Below are 21,323 nucleotides of genomic sequence, written 5' to 3' on the forward strand. Positions count from 1 at the left end.
AGACAGATTTAGAGTTCGGCACGTTCTTTGCATCAAGAGATGTTACCTTTTTAGAGGATGAATTCCCTTATGCACGCAAGGAGGATGAACAGCCAAACAAAGCACAAGGCCAATTTCATTGTGGAATAGGTGGGACAGATGAGGTGTTGGTGTCATCCACTTATTTACCAGGACAAGCAAATGGCGAGATGGAGATTGACCAACGAGGCGAACTCGCTGTAGAAGGAGTCCGTGCAGAAGAAGGAACCCGCGTTAACCCGAATGCAAATGCTGGTGAACCCATGCATTCTTGTGACGCCACCACAGAAAATGTAAGCAAAGACAGTCCTGACGTAAGGGGGGGTGGCGATGTTGAGCAACAACAGCACTCTGAATTTCATTTGGGGCATGGGCATCGACAGAAACAACAGTCCACAAGGTTGAGAGATTTTGTGCTTCACACCACACAGCGATTGAGTCCCTCTCCACGTCCCTTTGCAAGCTCACTCGGCCAATCACATTCTGCAGGTAGTCCTTATCCCATAAATAACTATGTGAACTGTAACAATTTTTCTTATCGACATCGTGCTTTCTTGGCAGCAATTACTATAGGAGTTGAACCTACTTCTGTTGCTGAGGCCAAAAAGGATGAAAAACGGAGGGATGCAATGCAGAAAGAAATACAAGCATTTGAAAATAATCAGACATGGATTGTAAAGCCTTTTCTATCCGGAAAACGAGCCATAGAATGCAAATGGGTGTATCGAACAAGTATAATGCTGATGGGACAGTGGAAAGATACAAAGCCCGTCTCATGATTTTTGGGAACAAGCAGGTTGAGGGAATCGATTATAATGAAACTTTTGTCCCAGTTGCAAAAATGGTTACTATCCGTACCTTCCTTGCAGTCGTTGCAGCCAGAAATTGGGAGCTTCATCAAATGGACGAACATAACGCATTCTTGCATGGTGACCTTCATGAGGACGTCTACATGCGAATGCCTCCTGGTTTTCAGTCAGATAAACCGGGTATGGTGTGTCGGCTGCAAAAATCTTTGTATGGCTTGAAACAAGCACCGAGATGTTGGTTTGCTAAATTAACTGCAGTCTTGAAGACATATGGGTTTCAGCAATCATGTTCAGATTACTCCCTATTCACCTTTCGTTGAGATAGGGTGCATGTGCTTTGTTCTCGTGTATGTGGACGATATTATTGTGTTAGGTAATGATCGTATGGCAATTCAAGTCTTCAAGAAATATTTAAGTGACTGCTACCATATGAAAGACTTGGGACCATTGAAATATTTTTTGGGCATTGAAGTCCGAAACTCAACAGGAATTTTTCTGTCTCAACAAAAGTATGCTTTGGATATTATCTCTGAAGTTGGATTGCTTGGTGCAAAACCTGCTCCTTTTCCTCTGGAGCAGAATCACAATCTCGCCTTGACAGATGGGCTTCCCTTATCTGATCCTGAGCAATAGAGGCGCTTGGTGGGCAGGCTTATTTACCTCTCAGCAACTCGTCCAGAGTTATCTTATTGTGTGCATGTTCTGTCCCAATTTATGCAGCAACCGCAAGAAAGACATTGGGAGGCTGCATTGCGAGTGGTGCACTACTTGAAAGGAAATCCTGGTCAAGGAATTCTCTTGCGTTCAGGTTGTGACTTGCAGTTATATGCATAGTGTGATTCAGACTGGGCGAGCTGTCCTTTGTTTCGACGTTCTCTGTCTAGATGGTTTATTCTTCTTGGGAAATCACCGATTTCCTAGAAAACTAAGAAACAACACACTGTGGCTCGTTCTTCAGCGGAAGCAGAGTATCGTTCTATGGCCACGGCCACGAGTGAATTAAAATGGCTGAAGGGATTGTTGTTGGCTCTTGGAGTTACACATTCAAACCTAATGCGATTATATTGTGATACTCAGGCAGCCATGCATATTGCAGCAAACCCAGTGTTTAATGAGCATACGAAACATATTGAAGTTTATTGCCATTTTGTACGTGATGAGATTCAAAATGGTTGCATTCATCCTGCTTATGTGTCGACCACTGTTCAGCTAGCCGACATTTTTACAAAGGCACTAGGTCGCAGAGAATTTGAGTACTTTCTCCGCAAGTTGGGCATTCATAATCTGCATGCTTCTATGTTTGTTTTGATTCTTGCGTCTTTTTTTTCTGGTCTTTAATTTCTGGGTAGATCGTTTTAACGATCTTATGGCCTCTTGGTCCCCCAATTGTTTTGGTGTTGTTTTGTGCTTGGGCCTAATTCTTGTTGACGTTATATGGGTTTTCTGTGTGGTGTATACAGGACTAGAGGTGGCAATTGAGCGGGTTGGGTTGGGTGGGGTTTGGTTTGGGTTCAGCTTCAATCCAACTAAGCTAACCCACCAATCCATTAATGACTTAGTTATATAAAATTAAATAGGTTGGGTTCAATCCAAACCCGCTTTAATTCAATTCAATCCATCTAAACTCATCAATTTTATATTTATGGACTTAAAAAACAAATTAACCTTCTCTTAACATATAAGTTGGTTATAGCTTGGTGGTAATTGTAGATACTATTTACATATGTGGTGAACGTTCAAACGCATTACATGCATGTTATTTTTACACAAGCGGCGAAGCCATTTGACTATGTTTGGATTTTGGGTTTGACTAAACCATAGGTTCAAACCGGTCAGACCAACTTGAACTATCTAATTGGATTATATTCGAGTTAATCACATCAAGGGTGGTTGAACCATTTAGACTTGGATTAGTCCGGTTGAATTGGACTGGACCGGTTTGGTCAATGGTGGATCGACTTGGACTGGACCATATCAAGTTGTGCATGGGTTTGGGGAAGAACTAACTGACCCTAAGTGGATCAATGTAAGTAAATCAGGTCGGTCTGGATTTGTGTCCGAATGTGTGGATATTGGTCAGCCAAACGTTCCAAATCGGGCAAAGCACGTGGACACTAAACCATCCCACCCAAAACTGTTTCAGATTCGGGGAGACCCAAATTGGCTTGTACTAGGTTGTGTCAGACTGTGTGAATACTGGTTGGACCGGATGACCCAAACTGACTAGAGCAAGTGGTACCGAACCATCCCACCTAGTGACTATTTCAGATTCGGGTCGACCTAGATCGTCTTGTACTGGGTCGGGTCGGGCTGTGTGAATACTAATTGGACCAAACAACCCAAACCTGCTAGAGCAAGAAGTACTAAACCATCCCACCCATGGTCTATTTTGGATTTGGGTCAACTAGGATCGGTATGTGCTAGATAGCCATGTTGAAATAGTCGAAACTCAAGTCAAATTGATTTGGATTTATGTTGGGTGAAGTGTGTTGATTCAAGACAAAACTAAATTTAGTCAATAATTAATAGAAAATTAATGTATTAATTATAAATTATTTAATGCAAATGAAGAAAATTAAAAAAAAGGCTAAGGAATTAATACGTATGTCTATAGTGCTTAATCCAATGGCTGTCCACAACCCAACCCAACCCAACCCATTCAAATGGGTTGGGTGAAAAATTGCCACCCCTATATAGGACTTATGGGCCCCGTTTTTTGGAAGGACCTCATGACAATATGTTCTTCTCTCATCTTTTTAATTTTTAATAATTTTGTTTGGATCATTTAATAGAACACTCCTATACTTTAACAAATTTACTTAAACATACCGAATAGTTTGCTTTTTACTAAAACACTGCTTATAGTTTGTAAACTACTTACTTAGGGCCCGTTTGGCAAGTCTTTTTGAGAAGATCTTATAGCTCTGATAGTCAAAAGACACGTTGAGCTTTTGACATATGATCTAGGTAGCCTGAAGACTGTTTGGTAGACACTTGTCTTTCTATGCGTCGTTTTAGGTCTTTTCATGTGTGATTAAAACTCAAAAGACACGAGAAGCTTCGAATGAAGCTTCTCGAAATCAGCCCAAAAGGGGCTTCTCACGTCTTTCCGGCATCCCGTCTTTTGGCAGCTAAATCTTCCTCATGTCAAATGGAAATAGATCGATTTTCGGTCTTCCCGGCTTGTAAACAGTTGAAAGGCCGGATGGAAAGACATGCCCACCGGGCCCTTAATGAACCTTTCATTAAGAACTATTTGTTTTGTCATCTAAAAATGGTAACATTATCACCTAAAAGTAATTGGAAAATGTTCAAGGGCATGGATTCATATTTGTTTATTCCAAAAGTATCCTTAGCACTTTTTTGTATAGAAAATAAAATTGAACAAATAGAGAAAACTAAGTGGTTTTCCGTGTTTTGTTAGGGACAAAAATGACATTTTTGTTTTTAGTTTCTTTTGATTAAATTTATTTGAATGGATGTTGGCATTAAAACTATAATTTTTTATTTTCATCTAATGGAATGTTGATTAAGTAAATTGATTACAAATTGTAGGGGATGTTTTAGCATCTGTTTGGCATCGATGTCGTTGCTCCAGAAAGCGGAAACACATCAACGCCACGTCGAAAAAATGGTGCTCCAGGAAACACTTGTTTGTTTAGAACCGTTTTTCTATAAAAAATGGTGCTCCAAACCATGCCTTAGAAATCGGGAAGGCATGCTTGGAGCAACGTCGAATTTGGCATTTCCTAGAACTGCAGTTCATTGCTGCCAATAAGAACATGAGGTGACAGTGACTAGGACATGATGTGACATTGGATAATAGGTACCACTACTGAAAACATTTCTTGGAGCATTAGTACCAAATAGAAAATGTTACTGTTGCTCCAGGAAACGTCCTACCTGGCAGCAACGTTTCCAATTATAAAAAGACATCATTTTTGTAGAAAACGATGCTTCCAACCCACACATCAGCAGCACCGTTTTCTGATGCCAAATATATACTTAGTAAAACACAAACTGTAAAATTTTAGTAAATTAATGAAACTATAAAGGTGTTTTAGTAAATGAGTCTTTTTGTTTTACTTTAAAAAGAAAGAAATTGTTGGAGTCTCTTCACAACTAACTTCAACACTATGATATACAAACCTGGCTCTTAAGGAGAGGACCATACATATCTTTGAGTGTCATATTAATTAGTATTATCTACTGGCAGTCGATATAGATTGTAATCAAGACCTATCAAGACCTAAATTCATCACATGCAGATCACTCTGTTTCTTCTCTTTGAACTTAACATCACAACTTTTTTCATCTTTCCATGCCATATATTGAGATGAGATTCACTTAACGTTTTAATTAGTCATTACTTCGCAAGGGGCCCTTAGTTGAGGTTTCTAGGTCACTTGGTTTTCAAACACTAAATATTGATTGAGGGAGAGAGAGAGTGTGTGTTATAATATGCCCGACATCTAATAAATACAAACTATATAACAACCGATGCTGTTCTATCTGAGATGTTTCTTGAACTAAGGTTATAGTCAGATAATTCTGCCAAGTAGATGAAGCCGAGTGGAAGGATAAATTCACACAATAAGATCTGAAACCAAAAAAAGAGTCAGAGGCCTGAGGAGTCATTCTCCGGATAGGCACTCCGATGCTCAAGTCAATGAAGAGAATTGGTGGTCTGGCCGAGCAGTTGATAGAACGGTGCTGGTCCGAGCAGAGCAATAGTATGGGTGCTAGAAAAATGAAAAGTCGAATCCCTTACTTTACGCGGGAGTTATCTTTTTATAGTTGAAGACCTGTGTCTTAATGGATGAGGCTTCCGGGATTGTCGGAATGAGGTTGCTTGCCGAGGCCTTTGGGGTAAAACTTAATCCTCGATAGAACTGTCCTCCTTATCTGAACAATCTCTCATATCTTAGTCATGCTTATCTGAGGATGAAGTCACACAATAAGATAGTGCATTCAACAATGGTTGATCGTCTAATGGCAACTTCCTAATTGTTTTAAGCCTGTAGATATTCTGAGTCCCTCTAATTCCATGGAAACTTTTTTCATTGTATGCTTTTTCTTCCCATTTAAATTCAAGCATTTCATTGTAAGACTAGCAGCTATCTCAATATTATGTTTTTAATCACTCTTTGTAACTTGTACATCAAGAATTTTAAAGAGACAGTTACAGCCCATAAGTTACAGCTAAGGAGTAGCTTGGTCCAGCAGCAACTCGAACTACAGAACCAACACGCTCAAGCTGTTCAACAATTTTAGGTGTTGACCTGTCTACAGAGTCACTGTGGCAACAAGATGTTCCACATCCACTGAGGCAACAAGGCATATAGCCCATAAGTTTTCAAATATGGACTCAGATTTTGTTGGATGTCACAACTCTGTAGTTTCTATTAAATGGCTTAATACATTCTCTTTTAGTTAATAAGTTATCAATTAAGGAGGTTGTGAGTTGCTTGATGGATAAAGCTGAAGTTGGGTTGAGTAGGACAAATTCAAATATTTTATTCATCAAAATACAAAATAATAAATAATTTGGTTCAACCACTTCAATCTTTGCTCTATTTTAATTTGGTAAATTATTGAAATCTTCCTTGAAATTTCTGGTTATTGCTGAAACCTTTTTGAAGTTTGATAATTACAATCACTTCTCCTAAACTTTCTGACATAGTTAAAAATAGAACCCCTTTGGTCCTTTGGATCTTCAACCCATTCATTTGTCAAATGACACAACTTCTGTTGTGTCTAACTTCATAAATGACAATGCTTGATATCATCACCAGACTCTTGGCTTATAAAGAAGAAAGAAAATTTTGTTGCCACCATGCATGCTCATCAGGAGCTTCTAACATTCACGGTCGGCTGCATACCAGGTAAAATTTTAACCAATCTGATATGGGTTGTTAATTGTGAGGAACGCAATATCAGAAAATACAGCCATGAGTACTATGGGATTCAAGTTTCTCTTTTCCTAACTTTTGTGTGAGACCAAGCATAGACAGCTACACTTAACCCAACGTCAATCCTTGATTTGGATTAACCATTTAATGTGTTTTATCAAAGGAAAAGGCATACTAAAACTGGGTTTAAGTAGATTGTTCTTTTCAGCTTCTGAGTTATAAAAATATTTTTTTCTTGTTCATGGGAGTGGAGGTTTGAAATCGGAATTGGAGTGGTCCATTCTGGTTCCAACCATTTGGTTTGGCAGTATTGAAATCCAATTCCTATTACTGATAGAATGGCATTCCCCATTTGAGGGAATGGCTATTCCCTCCCCCTCCATTGTAATGGTGTTTGTATTGTTGATATTGTTTGTTGGTTCTTTTTTCACTATCTTAATCCTTCCTAATGTTTTGTAGCATTTCTTGGAAACTGAATCCATCAGTACGTTAATAAGCAACATATACCAGTTAATCATTTTCTTTTGTTTGTCAATAGTATTTGTCTTTACTTTTTATTATTTGTTTGTCTGCTTGCAGCCACAGATGGATACCATTGCTATATAACAATACCAGAGCTTGGGTGTCTGATGAGCAGAGCTTGGATAATTTATGCAGTGTTGTATTTAAAGCTGAGCAGAGCTTGGATGTCTGCTGGAGTCAACCAAGAGAATGAAGCACAAAGATTATTAGATATCTTAAATTATGATAGAACTGGAAAAAAAGGAAGATGTGTTATATTATTTGACAAATTGATTTTTTTGAAGTCTTTGTATTTTTTATGCCAATTGGATATTGTACTTGAATAATTCTTATGGAAATAATAATAATTAGTTTTTTAATTTAATACATTAATTTTGTTTCAAATATCATTTTTATTTAAGTTTTTTTTTTTTTTTTTTTTTTTTTACGTTTCAATTGTCATGAGATTTTCACTAAGCAGGTATTAAAGTGATGAGTTAGTAAAAGTGCTAGTGTAAAAAAAAAGTTGTCAGAATAAACATGATATAAAAATATAAAAAAAAAGCTAAGTCGGCGGTCATATGACAAACAATGTCATATAATATCTAAGCCGGCGGTCATGTAGAATCTAAGCCGATGGTTTGAACTGCCACCTAAAGATGGTAGGGATGTTTAAAAAAAGCTAAGGTGGTGGTCTTTTAGGACCTAAGCCGGCGGTCAAAACCGCTGCCTTATTGGCGCTAACCCGGTGGCTTCGATAGACTGCCGCTTTAGAACAATTTGAACCGCCTTCGGCTAGCCATTAAAGGCGACGGTCATTTTAACCTAAGCTGGCAGTCCTGATCTAAGGCGGCAGCTTCTTTGGGGCAGACACAAGACTGCCGCCTTAGACCTAACCAAACAGTCTTAAGGCCTAAGCCAGCAGTCCTATGGCTGCCGGCTTTGACCTTTTTTCTTGTAGTGGCTGCCGGAGATTCCTTCTGTTTTATTCCGAAATTTTGAAAAAGAAGGTGGAGGGCTATAGGGGTTCGAAAGAGGGCAAATCGAAGTGTTGTCTAAGATTGAATTGTTGGGGCTGCGGAAGATTCATTCTGTTTTATTTTGAAAATAAGAAGAATAAAGGGTAAAATACTCTTTTTTTGTCTTTCTGTTAATGGACACTAACGATAAGGGAAGTATTAGTCAATTGTCAGAAATAGTAGGTGTAGCGTTAGTCAATTTTCAAACAGTAAGGATACACTTATCAATTAATTAAACCATAAGGGTAGTTTTAAAAATTTACCTAAAGATTTTTTATTTCATTATTTTATTTGCTAAAAGTCAAAGTAAGTCTTCCAATTCAACAACTTCATTCTGTCTTTATCAAATGCCACCTTAAAAACACTTGTGAGACAAATGTTACGCTTTGATGTGCTTATCGGTGTACTTACCAAATCCAGACTCCCTTTCCCTCTCCACTTTAAATATCATCAATATACCCCACTTCATTTTTATGTTTTCTCAATATTAGGGTTCAAAGTTTCAATTTTTCTTTTAATAACATTTTTTCCCTCAAAAGGGTAAGGGTGTTCACGGTCTAGTTTGGTTTGGTTTGAAGATCTTAGACAAATCAGTAAATTACGGTTTGAGAAACTCTCATACCAAACTAAATCATTTTAGAATAGAAACAAAACCAGACCAAACCATTCTATTATAGTTTGGTTCAGTTTCTAATACAGTTTGGACCATTCTATTGAGCTTAACTCAATTATAATGCCCAAATTACATGCACCCAACATAAATAACAAATTTAATTCAAATATCAAATTGAAATATTAACAAGTGCCATTTATTACCATTATATACATTACACTCACACTTTATTTCTGATAAACTAACCTTAATAAAAATGATGGTGAAATAGTAAAGACCTGACCCATTGACAGCCCTAGTTGCAAGATGCACAATAAGGATTTCCTCAAATTAAACCTCTTCATTAGAAGTGGTGGTGCTAAAACCCCATTGAGTTAATCTAACACTTTTTTGAATTTACTACTTGCTACAGACATTTTGGCAAATTTCTACACAAAATAACTGAATAGCATTATATAGTGCTGTTTGTCCACCAAAAGAAATAAACATTTCAGTTCAGTCAATTCAGCAATAATTATTAAACAAACAGTGCCTAATGCTACAAGCGAGTCAAAGTTCTAGCTGCTAGAGGTACATCACATACGGCTCATCAGAAACATCGTGTGGGCCTTAGTGGATGAAAATAATGTAACACATTGGCCACAAAAAACATTCTCATAGTGTTTAGTAAATGCATTTGGAGCAGCCATGAGTTTGACTAGTTTGTATCCTTATTATTCTTCAAATAAAACATTACCAGTTTTCATACATCAACTCAGCAAGAATAAGATGATGTGTTATGCAATAGTGGTTTATCATCCAACGGCAATCCAACACTATTCTCTAGACTTCCATATCTAGTTGAAGTTGAACCAGTATCCCATAGGTTTGATGGTTGTCTTATAAAGCACTCCACTTCTTGATGGGTTTCTTGAACAAATGCTTGGCCTTTAGATATTCTCAACCCCTCTAACTCTATAGTGACTTCCTTCATTGTTGGTCTTTTTTTTCCATTCAAATTCAAGCACCTCTTTGCAAGGTAAGCAACTGCCTCAACTTCTACCTTTTCACCCTCCTTTACCACTTGTGCGTCAAGAATCTCAAAGAGACGGTTCTCCTCTATTGAAGTTAGGAAATAAGTTGCTAAGCTTCTCTGTTCTCCTGGTCTCGATAAAAAAATTGGCTCCTTTCCAGTCAAAAGCTCTACAAGAACTACTCCAAAACTATAAACATCACTTTTCTCTGTGAATTGGCTTGATTGGTAGTACTCAGGATCCAAGTACCCAAAGGTCCCATGTACTGCTGTGGTTAAATGAGTTTTATCAACTGCAATTGACCTTGAAGTTCCAAAATCTGAAACTTTGGCTCTATATTTATCATCCAAGAGTATGTTTGTAGATTTCACATCTCTATGATATATTGGTGTAGAAGCTGCTGAATGTAAGTAAGAAAGTGCTCCTGCAACTTCTGTAGCAATTCTTAATCGATTATTCCATGTACATGACATGTTGTCACTTTGATCATGGATATGTTGGAAAAGGGTTCCACAAGGAATGAACTCATAAACTAGTAGAGGAGCTTCTGTTTCCAAGCAGCAGCCTAGCAACTTAACCACATTTCTATGATTAATCTGTGAGAGTATAACAACCTCATTGATGAATTGTTCAATTTGACTCTCATCCACTTTTTTAGACTTCTTAATTGCCACAATTCTTCCATCGGTTAACATACCTTTGTATACTGTACCTTGACCCCCTTGGCCAAGAATTCGGTTCACGTTATAGTGATCTGTTGCTTTCTCCAACTCTTCGGCATGGAATATTTTGGCTTGCTCAACATTTCCCTCCTCTGAAGATATTTGTTGTTGCAATAATAAGCCACCATTTTGCTTGAAGAACTTCTCTTTGATTTTTTTACTTTTCAATTTTTTGTGTAATTGGTAAAAGCATATGCTAGCTAAGACTGCTATCAGTAGAGCCAAACTAGAGCCAACACCTACACAATAAGAAAAATCAAATAGTGAAGCTTTTACTCAACAAATAATGTATACATACATACATGCATTCATACATAATTAAATTAAAATAAAAAACCTTCCTCTCAGCTTATGTTGGGGTGGAAAGTCCCTTAAGATTTTATTTGATTGTCGTTTAAGATTTCAGATCAATCTAATTCAGTTTGTCATAACCCATGGTTAAACCAAGCGGTCAGACCATTTGATCCACCACCCAGACACATCTTTGGGTAAATTTCACCGTGAGTTGCTTTCTTGCCAAAAATGTTGCTTGGACAACAACCTGTTGACCCAGTCCGCAGTCGAACTGCTGAACCAATTGACTAGGTTAGTGTGTAATGAATCTTCTTTCTATATTATTATTATTTTTTTAATTATATATATGACATCATGAATTAGTCTACTTGATCAAAACGTCAAATTGATGACCCCTCATTCAAACACAAAGGCGGTTTCATTTCCAAGTTGGCTTTTAAAACACTTACTAGAGAATGACCCTCATACTAACTATGGGCCCTGTTTTCTGATATTTTTTATTCATGTACTCTGATAAATTTTGTTTGACACCCACCTTTCTGCAAGGAATTCCATGTCTCATTCCATCTCCCGTATAACCCGGCGGACAGGAGCAAACATAATCCCCTGGTGTATTCGTGCAAACCCCATCGCAGGGATTGGCCTTGAGATCTGCACATTCGTCGATATCTAAAAGCAAAATGAAAAGGCAGAGAACTTGTTGATCAACACTTGTTCTAGATCTGCTTAAAAAGGAAGGATACAGAGAGAGGAAAATATGAAGGAGAATTAATGGAATCGAACCTTGGCAACCCTGGGGAAGATAAGGATTCCCTTGGTATCCCTTCTTACATTCACAAACGTATCCATTTCCGGAGCTGTGTTCCTTGCATTCCGTATTGCTGCCGCAGTTGGCAGAGACATTACCAGTTTTGCATGTACTACTAAATTCTATCACCCAGTCCAGCACCATGGGAACGTCCCTATCGGCGCTTTCGATATTTTTTACCTGATACGACGAGAGATTGAACCACTTCCTGTCGGCTATCAAAGCGGTCGCGCATCTTGTCGATGGTTCGTCTCTCAAAAATCCCAAATCATTTATATGCCTGGTAGTAATATAGAATTCCTGGAGTGGCGGGACTGGGGTGCTGCAACAACCGAAGCCATTACATTCACTTGGATTGGTGGTCACAGCCAATTTTGTACCATTTATCTTGAATTCAGTCGTATTACAAAATGACATACACCCACCAATGGTCTGATAAGAGCTTGAACCAATGAAGTAGCCAAGGTTGTCGCAACCCAGGGTTATGAATTTGTTACTCTCTTGCGATAGGAAGTACGGGGACGATGTGAAGTTGTGCCCATAGAAGATTCTGAAACCCTCTCCGGAAGTATCACACCTGGTAATCGACCAACCTCTGGTAACAACTTTGCCTTCAGCCAATATGTCTACGAGATCCCGTCCACCACCAAATGACATTTCCGGGGGATTGCTGGAAGTGTCGTTGCAAAATACGTTGAACCATGAATTTTTGGAACAATTGGCTCCTATGCCGAATGGATAGGGGATGCTAACATTGCCGCATTTTTCTTGGCATCTAGGTTGTGCTGTTGTTGCTGTTGCCGATACTGTTAATTCTTCTGGTAGCGACAATAATAATGACAAAGAGATGAGCGCAAGCATTCCACCACCTACAAGACCTCCAACATTTGTGGCCATTCTTTTAAGTTCACACACTTCACTTGCAGTGGATGATTTATCCCTTTACGTATAAAATAGATTAAGAAAATAAAAGCAAAGAGGAATATGCCAGGAAACAAAGGCTGAACAAGAACGTCTTCGAAGAGACAAAAAACAAGGGCAAAATTTTAAACTATCTTTACTGTTTAGTTAATTAACAAATTATATCCTTACTATTTATTTTCTGTTTTAAACCACTCCTAACTTGACAATGGAATAGCTTTACCTAGATTGTTAGTACAAGTTAATGTTCCGTCAAAATCTGTACATGTATAACACCATGTCATATATAAAACTTTTCAAAATCCAATAATTCCCTTCTTCCCTTTGGCCCAATCAAAATTATGCGTTCGTCGCAAGTGCTTCTATTTTCCCTCTTTCTCCCCTCCATAGGGGAGTGTGAAATTCAAGCAAAAGTCAAGATTATTACCTGAATACATCACAAGCACTTTGTTTCAATGGTTTGAACCCAACCCACCTTGCCAAACTTTGCTTTGGGTCGTTAACGGAAGATCTGAACCTGAGAACCGAATCTCTGTCTCCTGTAAATCGAGCTCTGCTGCTCTGGTTCTTCAGTTGCTGCTACAAAACAATACCTTCAAGTTTCATTTATACGGAAAAAGAAGACCAACTATGGACTGACCCACCAGATTGAAAATTGTTCTAGGCTCCGCAACTCAGGTTCAAAACCAGAAGCTTGTTTGAAAACATGAACATCGGAGATTCAGTGATGGTTTAGATATTTTACTTGAAACATATTGTGAAAATATGAATATTGAAATTAGAAATAAAAAAGAAGAAATTAATAATTTATTATTTGAAATGTACAATTTATATGAATCCGAAGCAGTAGGAAATAATCCTCCAACTTGTACAACATCTAACATCTTCTACTTCTAATCTTGAGCCCAGTAGTAGAAGAGAAAAACTTTTTTATTTAATAAGTAGATCGCAAAAATCTGTTACTTCTACAACAAGTTCATTTACTAAACTTAATTTTTGTTTACAAACAATTTTTTCTAGTTTAGGTGAGAGAACAAATAATTTTGATATTTTAGCTTGGTGGAGTGAACATTCAAAAAATTATCAGTGTTTGCCACCATGGCACATGATCTACTAACCCCTCTGACGTCTATAGTTCCATTAAAATGTTGTTTTAATGCAGGTACCAGGGTATTGGATGACAAAAGAAACTGTATGAACGATGAAAGTATAGAGATGCACATCTGCTTTAAGGATTGGCTAGATGTAGAACATAAATTACAAGACAAAGGAAGGCATGATATTACACCGGATATTTCACCTGAAGCAGATGATGAAAGTCATGATTCATGAACAATAGTTGACTAGTTGTATAGAATTTTTTTTTTCAAATTATTGTAAATTTTGTTTAATTTATTTGCTATTTTTTAACAATGTAATTTTCTATTCTCAATTTGCAACTATATTGTATTTTTTATATTTTATTAATTTATTCCATTTTCATATTTCATTCATCCAAGTATCTAACCATTGTATGCTTTGTAATTTGTATCATTCAAATTAAAATGAAATAAAATTCTTATTTTTCTTCCAATTTATTATTCCATCATTCTTTATTCTTACTTTGTTAAGTATTTTTTTTCAATCATGTGTTACATTTCTCATTTCTCATTTCAAAATTTTTCAAATAGTTCCCAAAGCTTAAAGGAAAGTTAAATATTTTAGTTTTACATTTTTACTTAGAAAAGAAATAAAAAATTTCAAAAACAAAAAAAGAAATCAAAAAATTAGTCTAGCCTAGTTTGGCATAGGCCCAAAGCCCACCCTGGCATGGCCCAAGCCTACAGCTCAGGCCCGCACGGGCCTGGGCCGTAGGCTGTGTCGGGCCAACCACTAAATTTTTCACTTGGGAGGGCAACACAGCCCGTAATAGCCTGCGGGCTAGCACGACAAAACCCACTTACACCTCTACTTATTTCAATTCTTAGAGCACAGATTCATCCTTCTTCGATTTTGTCAGTTGATAAAATCATCTGACTATAACCTTAATTTGGGATACCTCGAATCGAACAACATCATCAGATTATATCACATGTAAAGAGATCTTGACAAATTATTAACCAACGCCTTTATCCAATAAGATCATATAACTAAGGAGGTTATGTCTAATTTGAAAATAGAGAGGAGGTTTCAACATTAACACTGTTAAGCGAGGTTTAAGCTTTTTACCCTTTTATATTTAAAAATTACACCATGAATTGTATCAATTACTGGATCACCAATAGAATACACCTTCCGGGTCACGTATCTCCTTTGTCTAAACTTAAATGGAAATTTTGTATGAGGATTTCTGTTAGAGATCATCAAATACCACATAATTTATTACGAAAAACCTATATAGTCGTAGGTGCTGCGTGAACTTGGATAGGTTCAGACAGCGACTTTGACATAATTTTGATACAATAGTAATAATTTATTTCCCACTTGTTCTTTTACATCTAAGGCCCAACTTGGTTGCCTTAGGTCCCCTCACTTTCCTTTTATTCAATCTATATGTAAGACTAAATTAAATGACGAAAGCTACTTGTTTGTATAAAATTATATATATTGTGAAAAACCAGGTATTATTTTACACTTTTTGACTTGACTCAGCTAAAATTTCACATGTAAGTTGAAATTTCAATGTCATGACGATTTATATACCTTTGTCTTTGTTTTATACGGTACTGACATTTTGTCTGTTAAATCAAAGTATCTTAACATTATATAATCGACTAAGTGTATCTTAACTAATACTGTCCTGTCCCTACTGTTTTCTGGTAATTAATTAATACTTTTCTTACCGTTAATTTCCGTTAATAGAAAGATGAAAAGACTATTTTCCCCCTATTATTTCTAAGAACCAACGAATGAACCGTCACACCTTTCATCCTTTTTCTTCTTCAACAATGGAGTTCTTGAAAAAGCATAAGGAACCAAATAGGGGCGGCGGTGGCAACCCTTATGAAACCCCTCTCTCGGAACTGTATGCACATTGGGCCTAGGAAACCCGAAAACGAAAGCCCACACATCGGAGGACCCTTCTTTTCTTCTTCAACAGAGCCTGTGAAACCCCCCTATTCGGTTCATTTGTTCTCTCTTTTCATTGCCTCTGGTTCACCGGAGGACCCTTCATTGTGACAGTGGCAACCCCCTATGAAACCCCTCTCTCGGAACTATATGCGTGTTGGGCCTAGGAAACCCGAAAACGAAAGCCCACGGACCAAAGGACCCTTCTTTGCTTCTTCAACAAAACTTGAGAAACCCCCTATTCGGTTCATTCGTTCTCTCTCTTCATTGCCGCTGGATCACCTGAGGACTCTTCATTGCGGCGGTGACAACCCCCTGAACCACAGCGGAAGGGGATCAGTAACTAATTGTTTTTCTTTCCCTTCTTCTGTTTTGTTTTAGCCCTGAAAGTGCTGAATCTACTGGCCGAGTAGTGATATTTCCATCCCACTATGGGGCAATGATAATTTGTGAAAAATCAAGAATAATTAATTAAGAAGCGGCCTTTAATGGTGGAATATTAATTCGAAGTGCATGCTGATCTGTCTGAGATGGGTATACGAGCATGGGGTGGGTTTGTTGATGAAAAACTGCAACAAGGGGAGGCTGAAGAAGAACCTGGATATATTCATTTGGGCATTGAGCGATGAGGAATTTGATGTAACTGATTCTGGTCGCGTATCAGTATTTTTGTGATGAATCGATTTTTTGGCTAAGTACCTCGTCAGTGACGTCTGCTCCCAAGTGGCCAGTGACTCAAGGGCTGAAGTGGAGCTCCCTGGTGTAGTGCAACTCGACTGCTCTCTGGAGGAGATGATCTGCTCTTCTTTAAGGACGGCAGGAGCTGAAGGACCCATCCTCCCTGCGGGAGATGATCAGCTCATCTTTGTGGATGGCGGGAACGGAGGGACCTGCGAGAACTCAATCAGAGATCCTGGGGGTGTTCACCCGGTGGGGACTTTCCGATGGCTAAGTCAGCACTTAGTAATAGAGCTGAGAATGAGAGAGCTAGGGAGCAGAAGCTACCATCCTTTTTTTTTTTCTTCTCCCCCCCCTCCCTCTGGGGGGTGAGGTCTTTATATACTGGTGATCTGACAGGTTCGGTAGAGTTGGCCCCGTATCTTTGTTGCAGCGATCTACTGCCAGGTAATGTCTTGGGGTGGCCTGTTACTGCGAGGACTGGCATGCTAGTGGGCTAGCTTGACCATTGCGGGGTACAGTCCGGTCAGGCAGTAGGTAACCACCAGGGCTGGCAGGTACGGTGTCGTCAGGCGAGAGACGTGGGTGCAGTCTTCTGGTACGACTGTCAGACGGAATGCTTTTCGTGAGGCTTCGGACGAGCTGTCCTACTGCGAGCTACCTGGGGGCGAGCTACTTGTGGCGAGCTCCTTGGTGGCGAGCTGCCTAGTGGCAAGCTCCTTGGTGGTGAGCTGCCTGGTGGTGAGCTCCTTGGTGGTGAGTTGCTTGGTGGCGAGCTCCTTGGTGAGCTGCCTAGTGGCGAGCTCCTTGGTGGTGAACTGCCTGGTGGCGAGCTCCTTGGTGACGAGCTGCCTGGTGGCGAGCTCCTTGGTTGGCTGCCTGGTTGTCAAGAGGCTGCACTTAATTGTCATGAGGTGCTAGGTGTCATAATGTCACTGGAGGGCCAAATCCGTCCTCATCATTTGCCCCCCACTCCCAAGCCAAAAGTAACTTGGCGAAGGGAGTAGATTTCTCCTTTTGGCCCGTAAGTCGATGAGCTAGTAAGCGCTGATCCAATCTCTTGGGCTCTGGGAGCTGCCTGTAAGTGGCAAGCTGCCTACAAGTGGCAAGCTGCCTGTAAGTGGCGAGCTGCCTACAAGTGGCGAGCTGCCTGCAAGTGGCGAGTTGCCTACAAGGTGAGGAAGTCTCTGTCCGTTCAATACTGTGGCCCTTAGGCTATGGGGGCAACTTAATAGTCCACTTTTGTTGATTTTGCCCATGCCGGCAGGGCGGTTGGGTCTTGAGCAGTAATTGTGGCCCGTAGGCTTTGGGAGCGACTCGTAGTCCACTCTTCTTAACTTTGCCCATACCAAAGAGGCGACTGGGTATTTCAGTAGTAATGTCGCCCGTAGGCTTTGGGAGGGACCCGTAGTCCACTCCTGAACTTTGTTTGCTCCTTGGAGACTTGTTTCTGAGGTTGGTGCCTTCTCAGTTCGTAAGTTTGCGCCTGGGCCAAGCCGCCAGACCGGCGCCCATGCCAGGTCGCGCCAGACCACGCCAAGCCGCCAGGTGGGCACCTTAGAGCTATGATTGCACTGCATCGACCTTGTAATGCCGGTCACCCACTCCTACAAGAAGCTACTAGGAGCTCGACCTTCGGTGGCAGCACTACTAACTTTAGGTCACCAGCTCACATGGGAGCCTCGGAAGGCTCGACCAGCAAGGGTGCCTATTGTAGTCTGTTGGTCGCCAACTCCCACGAAAGCCACGAAGAGCTCATCTTTGTAGATGGGACCTTGCGAAGAGGGCTGATGAGGTTTTATCTGAATTGAAAGTAAAGTTGGTAGAGCTGCTTGGTCTGTTAGCTCCCTACATAGTCTGAGTTCATAAGAAATGGAAACTATAAAGCGAGAGCTTCAGTTTCTAAAAAGTAAGGACTTAGCTTTCTAGGAGAAGAGGACTTAGCTTTTGTAGGATGAAAAATTAGCTTTTTGTATTCCCACAGACGGCGCCAATTGATGTAACCGATTCTGGTCACGTATTAGTATTTTTGTGATGTATCGATTTTTTGGCTAAGTACCTCGTTAGTGACGTCTGCTCCCAAGTGGCCTGTGACTTAGGGGCTGAAGTGGAGCTCCCTGGTGTAGTGCAACTCGGCTGCTCTCTAGAGGAGATGATTTGCTCCTCTTTGCGGACGGCGGGAGCTGAATGACCCATCCTCTCGGCGGGAGATGATCTGCTCATCTTTGTGGACGGCGGGAACTGAAGGACCTGCGAGAACTCAATCAGAGATCCCGGGGGTGTTTACTCGGCGGGAACTCTCCGATGGCTAAGTCTGCACTAAGTAATAGAGCTGAGAATGAGAGAGCTAAGGAGCAGAAGTTACCATCCTTTTTTTTCACTTCCCCCCCATCCCTCTGGGGGGTGAGGTCTTTATATACTGGTGATCTGACAGGTTCGGTAGAGTTGGCCCCATATCTTTATTGCGGTGATCTACTACTAGGTAACGTCCTGGGGTGGCCTGTTACTGCGAGGACTGGCGTGCTGGTGGGATAGCGTGACCATTGCGGGGTACGGTCCTATCAGGCAGTAGGTAACCACTAGGGCTGGCAGGTGCGGTGCCGCCAGGCGAGAGACATGGGTGCAGTCTTCTGGTATGGCTGTCAGACGGAATGCTTTCCGTTAGGCTTTGGACGAGCTGTCCTACTGCGAGCTACTTGTGGCGAGCTCCTTGTTGGCGAGCTCCTTGGTGAGCTGCCTTGTGGCGAGCTCCTTGGTGGCAAGCTCCTTGGTGAGCTGCCTTGTGGCGAGCTCCTTGGTGGTGAGCTGCCTGGTGGCGAGCCCCTTGGTGATGAGCTGCCTGGTGGCGAGCTCCTTGGTGAGCTGCTTGGTGGCGAGCTCCTTGGTGGGCATCCTGGTTGTCAAGAAGTGTCAGGTGTCATAATGTCACTAGAGGGCCAAATCTGCCCTCATCAGAATCTAAGAAGGCTAGTCAGATCCCGCAGCGTAGATTATGCATTGCAGTTGTTTTTGTCTCGGAAGATGGGCCATTCAACTCTATGGAGGAGCTCTGGAATGGAGAGGTGTAAGAAAACTGGAGACCAATGCACGTACATGCATGGTATCGTCGATCTCTGCTCAAACCAGAAACAACAACGACAATTGTTGCTGCCGCTGCAATTCATCTGAACACGGGGGAGCATACAAGAAGACCGGTTTTTTCATTCAGACATTCAGACCAAAGATAGGAGCGGCGACTGGAGGAGTATTCACATGATAATGATAAGAGCGGTTTTCAGTTGGACATCGAGACCAAAGACGGGTAGAGGGGGAGGTATTCGAGAGAAGCAGATGCGGAAGGGGTGGTCTAAGAATGGAGAAAGAGAAAGAGAGAGTGGGGGTTCATGGGATGAGGGTAATATTTGGTTTTGAAAAAATCTTATAAGTCACATGGGGTTATATGTGCAGAGATCGTAATAGAGCATTAACAGACGTTAACAACAGGGGTATAGTTAGTCAATTGTCATAAACAATAAGGGTAGTGTTAGTCAATTTCCAAACAGTAAAAATATACTTAGTCAATTAACTAAACCATAAGGGTAGTTTAAGAAATTTACACAATATTTTAATATACAAATTAAATCTAAGGGTTTTTATATTTCAGTTATAGGGGCTATTAGTAGATTAGGAAGGGGCTGCAATTTTATACTTTTGAAGTGGATTGCCGTCTACTTCTCCCGTAAATAATATAATCGTTGAGTTAAGATATTTAAGTAGTTACCGTAAAAAAGGCACATATCCCATCATCCACATGCAAAAAGAAAGAAAATGGTCTTGAAAAAGATAATTTGTCTGGACTCGCTTGCATTGATGCTTTTACGTACATAGTTGTACATTATAATAAAACTTAATTATACAATATGAAATTTAAAATAAAAAATAAGTGATAACATGAAAAAATCTATAAAAAAAATACAGACAGGTCCAAAGCTGATTTTTGAATTCCATTACAAATCTATAAATATTTAAAATGTCAAATACTCTCATTCTATACATTAATGCATTCTAAACTGGTACCTACCCCAACTGTATTTTGGGCCTAAAAATTCTGACCCTAGGCCGAACCGTCATTCTCCCAAAAATCAATGCTGCCATCCCCATCTCAATATAGATGTGAATCATCTCAACATTACATAGCTAGGCTGCATAATTATGTCATGCATGAGATGAATTGGTTGGGTGATCCTTAACATCCCAACTCGAATGAGACGATTTTGCAAAGGGCAGAAAGAATAAGGTGTGAATGAGTATTAGGAGTATTAGGAGTATAGGTACAAAGGGAAGAGGCGGGTAGGTGAATTGAAGTTGTGGTGGTCCGTGGTCTGCTGGATTGCTTCTATGTTTGTTTTGATTCTTGCGTCTTTTTTTCTCGGCTTTAATTTTTGGGTAGATCATTTTAACGATCCTATGGCCTCTTGGGCCCTCAATTGTTTTGGTGTTGTTTTGTGCTTGGGCCTAGTTTTGTTGATGTTATATGGATTTGCTGTGCGGTGTATACAGGATTAGAGGTGGCAATTTGGCGGGTTGGGTTGGGTTGGGTTTGGATTGGATTCAGCTTCAACCCAATCTAACTAACCCATCAATCCATTAATGACTCGGTTATATAAAATTAAATAGGTTGGGTTGAATCCAAACCCGCTTTAATTCAATTCAATCTATCTAAATTCATTAATTTTATATTTATGGATTTAAAAAACAAACTAACCCTCTCTTAACAAATAAGTTGGTCATAGCTTGATGGTAATTGTAGATACTATTTACATAAGTGGTGAAGGTTCAAACACATTACATGCATGTTATTTTTACACAAACGGCAAAACCATTTGACTATGTTTGGATTTTGGGTTTGACTGAATCATAGGTTCAAACCGGTCAAACCAACTTAATTTATCAAATTGGATTATATTCGAGTTAATCACATCAAGGGT

The 21,323-nt window shown here is 39.8% G+C and overlaps 1 pseudogene; it reads right to left on the reverse strand.

Moving 5' to 3' along the window:
* Nucleotides 1-9,626: 9,626 nt before the first annotated feature.
* On the reverse strand, nt 9,627-12,782 carry LOC148802610 (wall-associated receptor kinase-like 8 pseudogene; annotated as a pseudogene).
* Nucleotides 12,783-21,323: the final 8,541 nt, after the last annotated feature.

Source organism: Nelumbo nucifera, chromosome 2, assembly GCF_055504915.1.
Source record: "Nelumbo nucifera cultivar China Antique chromosome 2, China Antique-T2T, whole genome shotgun sequence".
Taxonomy (NCBI): Eukaryota; Viridiplantae; Streptophyta; class Magnoliopsida; order Proteales; family Nelumbonaceae; genus Nelumbo; species Nelumbo nucifera.